This window comes from Suricata suricatta, chromosome 3 (genome assembly GCF_006229205.1).
Source record: "Suricata suricatta isolate VVHF042 chromosome 3, meerkat_22Aug2017_6uvM2_HiC, whole genome shotgun sequence".
Classification (NCBI taxonomy): domain Eukaryota; kingdom Metazoa; phylum Chordata; class Mammalia; order Carnivora; family Herpestidae; genus Suricata; species Suricata suricatta.
The window spans coordinates 101,173,224-101,185,218 of NC_043702.1; the positions used below are offsets into that span (position 1 = coordinate 101,173,224).

The 11,995-nt window shown below is 37.1% G+C and overlaps 1 non-coding gene and 1 pseudogene across 1 annotated transcript; one reads left to right on the top strand and one right to left on the bottom strand.

Annotated features, from left to right (window-relative positions):
* The first annotated feature begins 644 nt into the window (after positions 1–644).
* On the top strand, positions 645–755 carry LOC115288785. Its single transcript, XR_003907187.1, has one exon. It is a non-coding gene; the product is annotated as a U6 spliceosomal RNA (small nuclear RNA).
* Positions 756–11,272: 10,517 nt separating this feature from the next.
* LOC115288726 lies at positions 11,273–11,444 on the bottom strand (annotated as a pseudogene).
* Positions 11,445–11,995: the final 551 nt, after the last annotated feature.

Sequence of the window (11,995 nt, forward strand, 5' to 3'; positions counted from 1 at the left end):
TGTAACAGATGTATGCAAAATAACACAGATCAAATAGGAGAAAAACTAGACAAGATTCTCTTTCCCAACAGTGACAAAATGAAGGCATGACACCAACACCTGCCATTAGAAAAGCTGTTGGAACCACTAAGAGGTATTTCAGAGTCTACCACGATGGTTTGGCATCTATAGGGAAAACTCTCACTGCAAACAAAAGGTTAATAGTTGTGCTTTTCCAGTGTGTATTTCACTTGGGCCAGACGTCTGAGTAGCTCAAAATACCCAGCTGCATATTAGGGCCACACATTTTGCTGCCTGCTGCTTGTCAGGAGAGCTGTTAACTTCTTTAGAATGTTCCACTGAATGTCATTAAGGTTTGAATTAAAATAAATTTGCTAAGTGGCTTGTACATTGGTGCTGGGACAAGAATTAGTCTAATGGAAGCAAAAGCCCATGATTTCCCTTCTACCTGATTTGAGGGACACTCTAAGGCTTTATCCCAACCCTCTCCACTCTCTGTGGTCTCTGGCTGGCTTCCACCATTCTGCAAGTCACCTGCCCAATGCAGGATGTATACCCAAACCTTCTCTCAAAAAACAATCTTATAAAATGGAAAGAATTCTTAGAAAACATGTTAGGTGTTCATGCTTATAGAGAGTACTGTTGTGTGCTCCTTTCGACAGCACACATATACTAAAATTGGAACAATACAGAGAAGATTGGTGTGGCCCCTGCCCAGGGTTGACACAGATTCATGAGAATATTGTCACAGTGAACAATTATCTACGATTCTACAGATCATAAATAATAAGATTCTGTGCAGGTCTTGGCTTTGGACCATGCTTTAAATTTAGTGCTTAGTTCTCTACGCACTGTGTCTATAGGCCACATCTCACATCTGGGCCATTTGCACACATGCTCTCTCATGTGTTCCTTATAATTATTGCTAGAGGCAGTTACATTTGCTCTCTTCATTCTCATGAAAGGGAAATAGACGAGCTAAGTTGTGAATGTACTGGTGACACTGGGATTTAACTATAACTTAGTTAGATAATTCCGTAGGCCAGGGCTCCTGGGTGGATCAGTCGGTTATGTGTCCAACTTCAGGTCAGGTCATGATCTCACAATTTGTGGGTTAGAGCGCTGCATCGGGCTCTGTGCTGACAGCTCGGAGCCTGGAGAATGCTTCGGATTCTGTGTTTCCCTCTCTCTCTGCCCCTCCCCTGATCACACTGTCTCTCAAAAATAAATAAATGTTAAAAAAAATTAAAAAATAATAATTCCATAGGCCAAGAGTTTTGTATTGTTGCCAATTTGGATCAGTATAGAGTGCTTCCTCTGAGGCAACTGCCAACAACCACACAAATGAAGATTTTGGTGCTGGGGTTGGCAGAAAGAAGGGAGAGCACTTCAGAGTTCAGTTCATAGGTGAGCAAGGGCCGGGGGGCCTAAAGAAGCAGCCTAGCTTCAAGGAGGTTCTCATGATCAACACCATCTTTCTGCCTTCCCAATGTGGTTGGCATTTGCCACAGTGAACAGTTCCTGTCATTTTCACCTAAGATATTGATGAATTAGTCTCATAAGCTATTTACACATATTGATGCCATACAACTTGTCACCCTTCAAAAGAAAAAATATAAAACTCATAACCTTTTTAAACTTTTAATGTTTATTTATTTTTGAGAGAGAGAGAGACAGAGTGACAGTGGGGACAGGAAGAGAAGGAGATACAAAATCTGAAGCAGGCTCCAGGCTATGAGCTGTCAGCACAGAGCCTGACGTGGGCCCCCAACTCATGAAATCCAGGATTATGACCTGAACCGAGGTCAGAAACTTAACTGACTGAGCCAAAGCTCGTAACTTTATAACAAAATTATTCTTTAGTACTTTGGAATGTAGGGAGCTTTCATTTTATTTATTTATTTATTTATTTATTTATTTATTTATTTTTAATGTTTGTTTATTTTCGAGAGACAGAGAGAGAGAGAGAGCAAATGGTGGAGAGGCAGAGAGAGAGAGAGGGAGACACAGAATCTGAAGCAGGTTCCAGGCTCTGAGTTGTCAGCATAGAGCCTGATGCAAGGCCCAAATCCACAAACTGCTAGATTATGACCTGAGCCAAAGTCAGATGCTCACCTACTGAGCCACCCAGATGCCCCTTTCATTTTATTTTTAACAAGACATTTGCATTTCATGGGAAAGGGAGAAATATGTGTGTGTGTGCACATGTGCGTGCATGCACATGCACACATACACGATGGTTCTGCTAATTATGGAAAATTAGTTTTAGTTAATTAACTAACTTAATTATAAAAATGATCTTGCAAAGATACATGTACCACCTACCTTTTACAAAAAATTTCATAAAATTTAATTAACGTATCTAACTAGCAGTTTGTTTGCTTTCTTCCATCTTTGCTATGTTCTTCCTTAATAATCAAGCATTGCATAAAATAAGAGCCCTGCCTCTACTGACATAATTTATAGAAATGTATTAGTATGGCTAAATGAACATATTATTTTGTATTTTACATGGATATTGAGGTATTTAGAGCCTTAGGAAAAGTAATAAAGTGGGAAAATAATATCGGGACAGAATAGGACTTACTAAGAAATTTTTGAAACAGTAACAAAGAATGCACAAACGTGTTACAATCAATAGGGGGTGTGATTTAATTAGAAGCATCATATTTCAAGAAGTCTTAATACAGGTATTCCATTTTTCTTTTAAAATATCGCTAAAACTCTTCTAGATCCAGATGAATGAGAAAATAAGGAAATGTTCATTATGTCTCCCAAACAAGAAGAAAGGGTAGATAAAAATGTATTTTTATGTTAAATGAAATACATAGACTTGCCTTAAAAAAAGGAAGAGGAAATCTCCACTGATACTTAGGATAAATAGAAAATAACTTTAAATATCTACAAGAAGGGGAAAAGGGCAGATTTTACCCAAAGTAATAGCAATCAGATTGACAACAGGCTTTTTATAATTTAAAATAGGAAGGCCAATAAATTATTATCTTTAAAGTATCCAACTTGAGAGTGCTTACACTAGTTATACACCATTATATGACCTGGAAGGTGTCAGAGTGAAGTTATGGCATTTAAGAAATAGGAAGGCTGTAAAAGCTTATTACCCATTGACCCACCTGGAAGAAACCACAGATGACATAGCTGAGAAGAAAGACATTGAATCTGGTTGGAAAAAGTTAGGTGTAAATGAAACTGTAAACAAAGAGTTCAAATATGTAATATTAGTTTCCCATCGCTGCTGTAACAAATGCCCACACATTTAGTACATCAAAACAAATTTATTGTCATACAGTCTGGAGGTCAGACGTCTAAAATTTTTCTCACTAGATTAAAATCACGGGATTAGCAGGTTTGATGCATTTCAGATATCTTGGGGAGAGGACACTTCCTTGCCTTTTCCAGCTCTCAGGGCTACATGCATTTTTTGGGCTCATGGGTGCTTTCTCGGTCTTCAGAGCCAATAAAGTTAACATCTTTAAATCTCCACTTTCTCCCTCTGTATCCATGTCACATTTTCTTGTCTGATTCTTTGGCCTCTCTCTTTCCCTTCTAAGGGTCCTTTTGATTTCTTGGAGCTCACACAGATAACCCAGGAAAAGCTCCCCATGTCAAATTCTCTAACTTAATCACATGTTCAAAGTCTTTTTTTTTTTTTTTTTGCCATGTATGGTAACATGTTCACAGATTTCAGGGATTAGAACACAGACATTTTGGAAAGACCCTTTATTCTGTTGGCCACACATTAAACAAGCTAGAAAATAAAAGACCATAAAAGTAAAAGAGAAGTGGTAGCTTTATTTCTTTTAGAGGAGTAATATTAATTATTTAGTAAAAAAAAAACCCATCAAATTAATTTTAAAGAAAATAGAGGGTAGAAAATTATAAAAAAGACAAAGTAAAGGCACAATTGAGAAATTCAACAAATTAAAGCGTTTATCATTTGAAAAAAAAAAGAGTAAGTTTGACAAACCACTAGCAAGACTAACCAAGAAAAAATGCTTAATGAAGAAATCACCCATAACAGAAAGCACATACACAAAACGTTAATACAAGGATATCGTAAACAACTCTATGTAAATCAACTTGAAAAAGTAGAAGAAATAAAAGAAATCCTAGGAAAATGAAATTTAACAAAACACTCTCAAGAAGAAATAGACACTCTGAATAGTCCTGGATCTATGATATGAGTTTACCTGATAATTAATGGGAGAAAATCCTTTTCAAAGGTCAGAATAAACTTGAAAGCAAAGCCTAGCAAATTACAAGAAAGGAAAATTATTAGCTAATTTTTCTAATAAACATAGATGCAGAAAACCCTGGACATAATATTAGCAGTTTAAATCTGAAGATATACTAATAGGATAATACATCATAATTAAATGAGTTTTATTACAGGAATACAATGTTGGCTTAACATTTGAAAATCAAAAGATGTAATTCACCATTATAGCAAAATAAATGAGAAATTCATTTGATCGTTTTAGCAGTTGTGGAAAGAACATTTGGTGTAACTTAGCACCTACTCATGATGGGATTGTGTCCTTAGAAAATCCAAAAAGCCTAACGATAAATTATTAGTAATTGAGTGAATCCAGAAAGATCATTGGATCTATGCTCAATACTTTGTACGCTTTCTACACTTTGTACAGGTATATTGCCACAAATAATTAAAAAATAAAATTTCTAAAATGGATATCATTTATAGTACCATAAAACAACTCTAGAAATAAATTTCAGAAAGATTTGGAAAACATTGACACAAAAAACTATAAAATATTACTGAGAGGAAGTATAGAACATCTAAATAAAAGAAATGACATTTTATGTTTAGGGATTAAAGGCTCAATGAAATATTGGTAGGGCTTCCCTAAATGTCAGCCCATTGATTTATTACAACTTCAACTAAAATCTAAGCTGAATTTTTATTTTGGTGAAAAATTTTACATTGATTTTAAAATATATATGGGGGGCGCCTGGGTGGCTCAGTCGGTTGAGTATCCAACTTCAGCTCAGGTCATGACCGCATGGCTCAAGCCCCGCATCGGGTTCTGTGCTGACAGCTCAGAGCCTGGAGCCTGCTTCGGATTCTGTGTCTCCCTCTTCTCTCTGCCCCTTCCTTGTTTGTGCTCTGTCTGTCTCCTCTCTCTCTTTCTCAAAAACAAACAAAATGTGAACCAAAAATAAATAAATAAATAAATGAATAAATAAATAAAAGAAAATCAATTTAGAATGTATATAATATTTAGAAGTTTTATGAGAATACTATTTAGAAATTCAATAAGCAAATTTGTTAAACCAATGTAATACATCCTTTTTGAAAATTAATGTGTGTGTGTCAGTGTCTGTGTGTGTAAAACTATAAAATTTGAAGAAGTGAGGTGCCTGGTGGCTCATTCCATTAAGCACCAACTCTGGATTTCAGCTCAGGTCATGATCTGTGGTTTGTGAGATTGAGCCCCATATGGGGCTCTGTGTCAACAGTGTGGAGCCTGCTTGGGATTTTCTCCTTCCTTCTCTCGGCCCCTCTCCAACTTGGTATATTTATATACATATAAAGATTATATACAGTATATAAAGATTACATATACTACATGAAGAATATATTTGTATACACACACGAAGAGTGTATATATAAATATAAAGTCCTGGTACAGGTGCATGGATGTTTATTGCAGCAGTAGTTGTAAACAGAATAAAGAATATATGGCCTAAACATTATTCAGAGAGACAAATTAAATATAATTAAATATTATTTTAAATAGGGACACTTGGGTGGCTCGGTCAGTTAAATGTCTGACTTTGGATCAGGTCATGATCTTATGGTTCATGATTTTGAACCCTAGGGCAGGCTTTGTGCTGACAGTTCAGAGCCTGGAACCTGCTTAGGATTCTGTGTCCCTCTCTTTCTGTCCCTCCCCCACTCACACTCTGTCTCTCTCTCTCTCAAAAATAAATAAACATTAATGTTAAATACAATATAGTATTCTATATTTTGTGTAGATTACATTACAAGTATGTATTACCTTACATTATTGTGTTCCTATCAGGTAGTACATAACATTTATCTCAATAGTTATAGAAAGATAAATATCAAAGCATATTTTAAATGTACCAAGATCCATCCACAGTGATCACCTTTATATAAATAAACACACACACACTTTCAATATGCGAATGTGTTAAACAAATGTAATACATCCTTTTTGAAAATTGTGTGTGTGTGTCTATGTGTGTGTGTAAAACCATAAACATGGGTTAGTTTGATGATAGAGATTGCTTCTGACCAGAGCTGAGAAATAGGAGGGGAATAGGGAATAGTAATAATTTGCTTAATTTCTAAAAATTATTTTTTTAGTTTTAAAAATTTGAAGCAAATATTAAATAATTTTAAATGCTTACATTTCTTGGTGGTGTAATTCATATTTGATAATTTAATTGTTTTCAATATTTTATAAAAGAGTTATGGAAGGCTTTCTAATTGATGAGATAAACAGGTCAATTTAGGTGGCCAGAAATGTTGGCAACGTGATCTGGAGACCAAATGAAAAGTCAGCTCTGGGCCCTGATAAAAGAATTTAGCATTTGTACCTGGAACAAAGATACAAAGAACCTAGAGAGACACCACTGAAAATTTCCATCTATTGTCTTGTGTCTGCATTTGAGTTGAGGGAAGGGAAAAGAGAAAAGGGGGGTGGTCTGTGACAATCATTCCTTTACTCATCTCTTCATTAATTCAAAAAGGATTTATGGAGCAAGAGCTAGGTATTGCATATTACCCTAGGTGCCATCCGTTCACACAGTGAAATTTCATTCCATCTCAAAGAAATGTGGTGACCCTTCTATCAGTAAGTGCGAATGGCCACTGTAGTAGAGAGGAAGGCGTCTCTGTGGGTATTGGAGAAGATCTCCCATTCTGGAAGGATCTCATGTTTTGAAAGATGAGTTACACGGGGAGAGTGGAAGGTAGCCGCAAACCACTGCATGTAAGGAAACGGAGGCGGGGTAATCAGAGACATTTGGATCACTAACATCCTCTTGTCCTGCTCAAGCCGAGTATTTTGTGTGAACCAGAAAATCAGAGGCTGTAAATCAGCATGAGGCCTCCTTGCCGAGAGCCCTTTAGACCATTCTTCGTTGTTATGGGTGATTGGGTGCAATCTAAGCATTTCCAGACTGGGAATGATACAATTACTGTTTTGGAAACGGAATCCAGTCAGCTGGGCAGAGGAAAGAACAGAGGCCAGAGACAGAAAGATAAATCAGGCTGCTAAAGAAAAACAGAGACTAATAAGATAGAGGTAGTGTGAATGGAAAGGAGGGGGAGAATTTAAAAAGGGAAAGTGCTATAGAATGGTGAGATTTGATGGCTATTTGGATATGAAAAGGCAGGGAGAGGAGAGGTGACAATGACTGAATTTTCATGAAGCCTCAGATAAGCACTTGTAAGTCTACCAATGATGTCTATTTGGCAGGTGGAAATAGGAAAACCAATTATGGGTCTTCTTCTGCCTGTGAATTTCAGGAAACCTGTATTGAAGCCAGATCCCCTTTTACTCAGGAATCCCATTTGGGCTAATAAGCTTCAAACCACTACTTACTTCATGTCATGGCTTTGGCTGTGACAGGAAAGTTTATTTATTGATTTGGAAGTTATTCTCCTGAAGTACAATCAGTATGGACACACATCTAAGGAAGACTCTCTTCTGACAGCATTACCACAAAGTGAACATTTCTACACAGAGCTGGAGAAATATTAACATATGGAGACATTGAGAAAGGATACTGATCGATTGACTGAAAATGGTCTGATTCAGATAAACTAATCCATGCAGACAGTTTCAAATATAATGACCTTCTTTACTCTTAGAATGCCATGATATTAAAATATTCCATGGTCATTCAGACAGCAATCACTTGAACACACAAGAGTTTTAAAAAGTAAGGGGAAAACCTAACTCCTTTGACACGTGGAAGCATGATTTTAAATAGTTGAGGAAATTAACAACCTAAAGTAGGAAAAGTCAAACTGGGGGTAGTTGCTGAGTCATTACTTTTTCCCATTTGGGGAAGTCAGAAGGTGTCACTGAGTGTTTGCCTATCAGGTCACTTTTTTATGTCAAGAAATTGATTACTTCCTTTGCCTGAAATTAAAGAGCTCTGAAGACACTTTGTCAAGATCTGAATGTTTTGAAAACATTTGTAACCATGGTCTCAGAAGTGATTTAGCACATATTCATTGGTCATGCTGTAACTCAGAGCCAGGGTACAGAATTTGAAAAATGAAATCTAATTGTCAATTTATACAATATGCCTGCAAGTTCTCAAATACCCAGATAAATGCTATGCTTCCTCCAGCCAAAAACAAAAACCAAAAAACAAAAACAGAAAAACAAACTCCCAAAAGATTCTCATTTCCTGAATCCCAATGACATTTTCTTTATCCACTTGTAAGATGCCTTATTTAGAGAAACACAACATGGCCTTGGATATTCATCTGTACTGTAATGGTTCACAGGACTGGGCCACTTTGCTCTGGGAGAGGGTGGAAAATCAGAAGGAAGTGGACATTCCAATGCCAATCACTATAAGAAGAGATTGTACTTGCGAACAAGGTAGAAGAAAGCTAGATTAGTCACAGTAGAAGGAATCCATGCAGATAGACCCATCCATAACTTCCATCTCTGCCAAAACAGCTGTTTTACTCTTTTTGCTATCGAACCAGTACTGGATGCCCAGTGTAAGAGACTGGTGATGCCAGCTGGCTGAGACATTTTGTCAGATGGTGGTTTAGTGCCTTTTCCATGGTGGACGCTCCCTGATGGGCATTGACATGTGATAGAAGTCTCTTCATACTTTGTGACCACTCTTATATGTCCACTTCAGACCTCCTTGTCCTTAACCATCTGATTGTTCTCTACCCAGACACTTGGCCAGGTGACCAGCTCATTGGCCACTGCTCATGTATTCACATATATACTGTTCTCAGGGTATTTCTCCTTCTACACACAGCATATGACCACTTTGGCTGTTCAAAGCTCTGCCCATTGGTAAGATTTTTCTTACTACTTTGGATTTAGGTCTTCCTTAAGCCAGGTTTAATACAATTGTAGCCCATTTTTATCTAGCTATCAAACTTCTCAATTTGTCTTTGACTTTCAAAAGTTTGATTATAATGTGAACTGGAGTGGATCTCTAGGTTTACCTAAGTACAAATTGCTGAGCTTCTCGGATTTGTATGTCTATGTATTTCCTCAAATTTGGGAGATTTTCAGCCATTATTTCTTCAAACAACTTCTTTGACCCTGTCTTTATTCTCCTTCTACAATGCCCATCATGTGTAATGCTAGCTGGCTTGAGTCTGTCCCATAAATTGAATTTTTTTAAACTCTAATTTTTAAAGTAATTTATATTTCCTTGTTAATATTTTTTTGTTGATATTCCACTTTTCTTTATTTCTTTTGGTTCTTCGTGTTCTCCTTGATTTTCAGCATCTTTGAGACAGTTGTTTAAAAACCTTTCTTTACTAAATCGCATGCCTGTATTTCTTCAGCTTTCTGCTTTACAACAAAGTCAATGTGAAGAGAAAGACATTGTCTTTGTTTTTTTAAATGTTTGTTTATTTATTTTAAGAGAGAGAGAGTGAGAGCACAAGCAGGGAAGGTGCAGAGATGGAGGGAGAGATAATAATCCCAAGCAGGCTCCACGCTGTCAGCATGGAACCAGATGTGGGGCTCGATCCCACAACCTGTGATATCATGATCTGAGCCAAAATCAAAAGTCAGACTCTTAACTGATTGAGCTGCCTTGGCATCCTGTTCTGTTTTGTTTTTAACTGAGGTACAATTGACATATTTTGGGAGTACAACATAAAGATTTGAAATGTGTATGTCGCAAAATGATCACCACAATTTGTTAACATCTGTTATCATACATAATTATTTTTTCCTTGTGATGATATTTCTCAAGATCCACTGTTTCAGTAATTTTCAAATATGCAATACAGAAATGTTAGCTATAGTCACTGTGTTGTACATTACATCCCCAGGACTTAATTACTTTATAACTGCAAGTTTGCTTCCTGTCTTCCTCACCATACACATGACTGCTTTTAGATGTCTTAATTTCTCAAAGAATCTCACCTCAGCTCTTCAGGGCCTTCAGTGTTCTAATGTATTTCTCTGTATAGTCTCTTGCCTTCATATATCTGTAGGTTTACAGTCTCTCCACAGCTTTCACACATCATGATACATTCACTGCCAGCCACAGTTCCCACTAGCTATGCCACTGTTCCTATCTGTCTCCCAGTCAGATGAGACTGAAATCAGTCCCCTGGCAGTCCTAAGGAAGACTAGAACATACTAACAAATTCTAATCTGCTCCTTTCATCCAGAAGTAAAGAAATGAGAATTAAGCCACTTTCTCCTGACAACGCTGTGCTAACCCAGAAAGGGGATGGGACAAGGTAAGTGAAATCATCAAAAAATTTCCAAAACTGGATAGGCTCAGCTGCTTCTGCCATCAGAGGAGTTTCGTTTGTTTTTCTTTCTGCCAAGAACACTTTTTCCAGAACATTGAAGGTCTCCTTCTCATCTTTTTGCTCTCAACTCAAATGACATATCTTCATAAGATCTTTCTTGACCACCACAATTAAGGAAGCTGTTGCTTTTTTATTCACTTCAGCTAACTTGTCTGTTGCCTATGTTTCTCCCCCATTAGAATATTAAGACGACAGTAGCAACAGTAGTAGCACTGAGAAGTGGCTGTGGCTTCCTCTGATCTCAAAGGTGCTCATCTAAATTTTAATTCTATTAGAAATTAGCATAGCGAAACACAGGCATCTAATTCTCACAGCTGGGATTTGGAGTTTTCATACTCTGGAATAAGGAAGTCAGGTAGGTTCTTTTTATCCCAGTTGGTGAAGCTAGCTTTACAGGTTTCAGAAAGTATTTTGGATATATCAATTTTTATTTAAAATAAAGTTGTGCTTTAATTTTTAAATAATGAAATATGCATGACAAGCACTTGCCATCTAGAATTAATGAATTACATATTTTTCCCCAAATTTTCTTATGTAGCCCTTCTTTTATTTATTTACATTAAAAAAGCAATTATAGGTATGGTTAAAGTCACTCTCCCTCATGTATTGCAGCTCCAACTTTCCCCAGACTTAATGGCTAACATGGATTCCAGTCATCACAGCAAGGCCAGATGGACTTCCAGAACATCTGTCATCCTCTGATTCTAACCTCACATATATTCTGTAAATCAATGTTTCTCAGTCTTTACTGTGTATACGAGCCACCTCTGGCCATACGACCTTCTCCTTCTTCAAAGTCAGAAACATAAAATCTTCCTTATGCTGGATTCCTCTTATGCTTCAAATTTCTCTCTTAACGAACTATAGAAATGATCCCTGAAAGTATAGTCTTTACCATTAACATTTCTGGGGGCGGGCCTAAAGATGGAGGTTAAGACTAGTCACACCCTACATGAAGGTCCTAGTCACGCCCTACGTGAGGGTCCTGGGCCCACTCTGTGATTGGTCAATACTCTAAATGTTGTGATTGGGTCCCGCCAAAAGTAACAAGTACTCTGGGTAATGTGAATGGTTAAACCCACTGTCAATAATATTGTATAATAATAATTGGATCACTGTACCTATGTCACAATTTCCTGTAACTCCCCCTTCCCAAACTCATAAAAGTCCTACCCCATCTTTGTTCGGGGCTCTCTGGCTCTCTCCGTTCCACCAGCTTGGAGTGAGCAGAGGCCCGGGTTCGAACCTGCAATAAACGACCCTTGCTTTTTGGCTTTGGAAAAAAAAAATTCTCTCTTAAAGAGCCTGTCCATGTTAAGAACTAACCTGTATTAGGTCCACTGGAGAATAATGTCCTTATCTAAATGTCAACTGATTTGAGATTTTTAAAATGTTTCTTTGTTTATTTTGAGAGAATGTGTGTGAGCACTAGTTGGGGAGCTG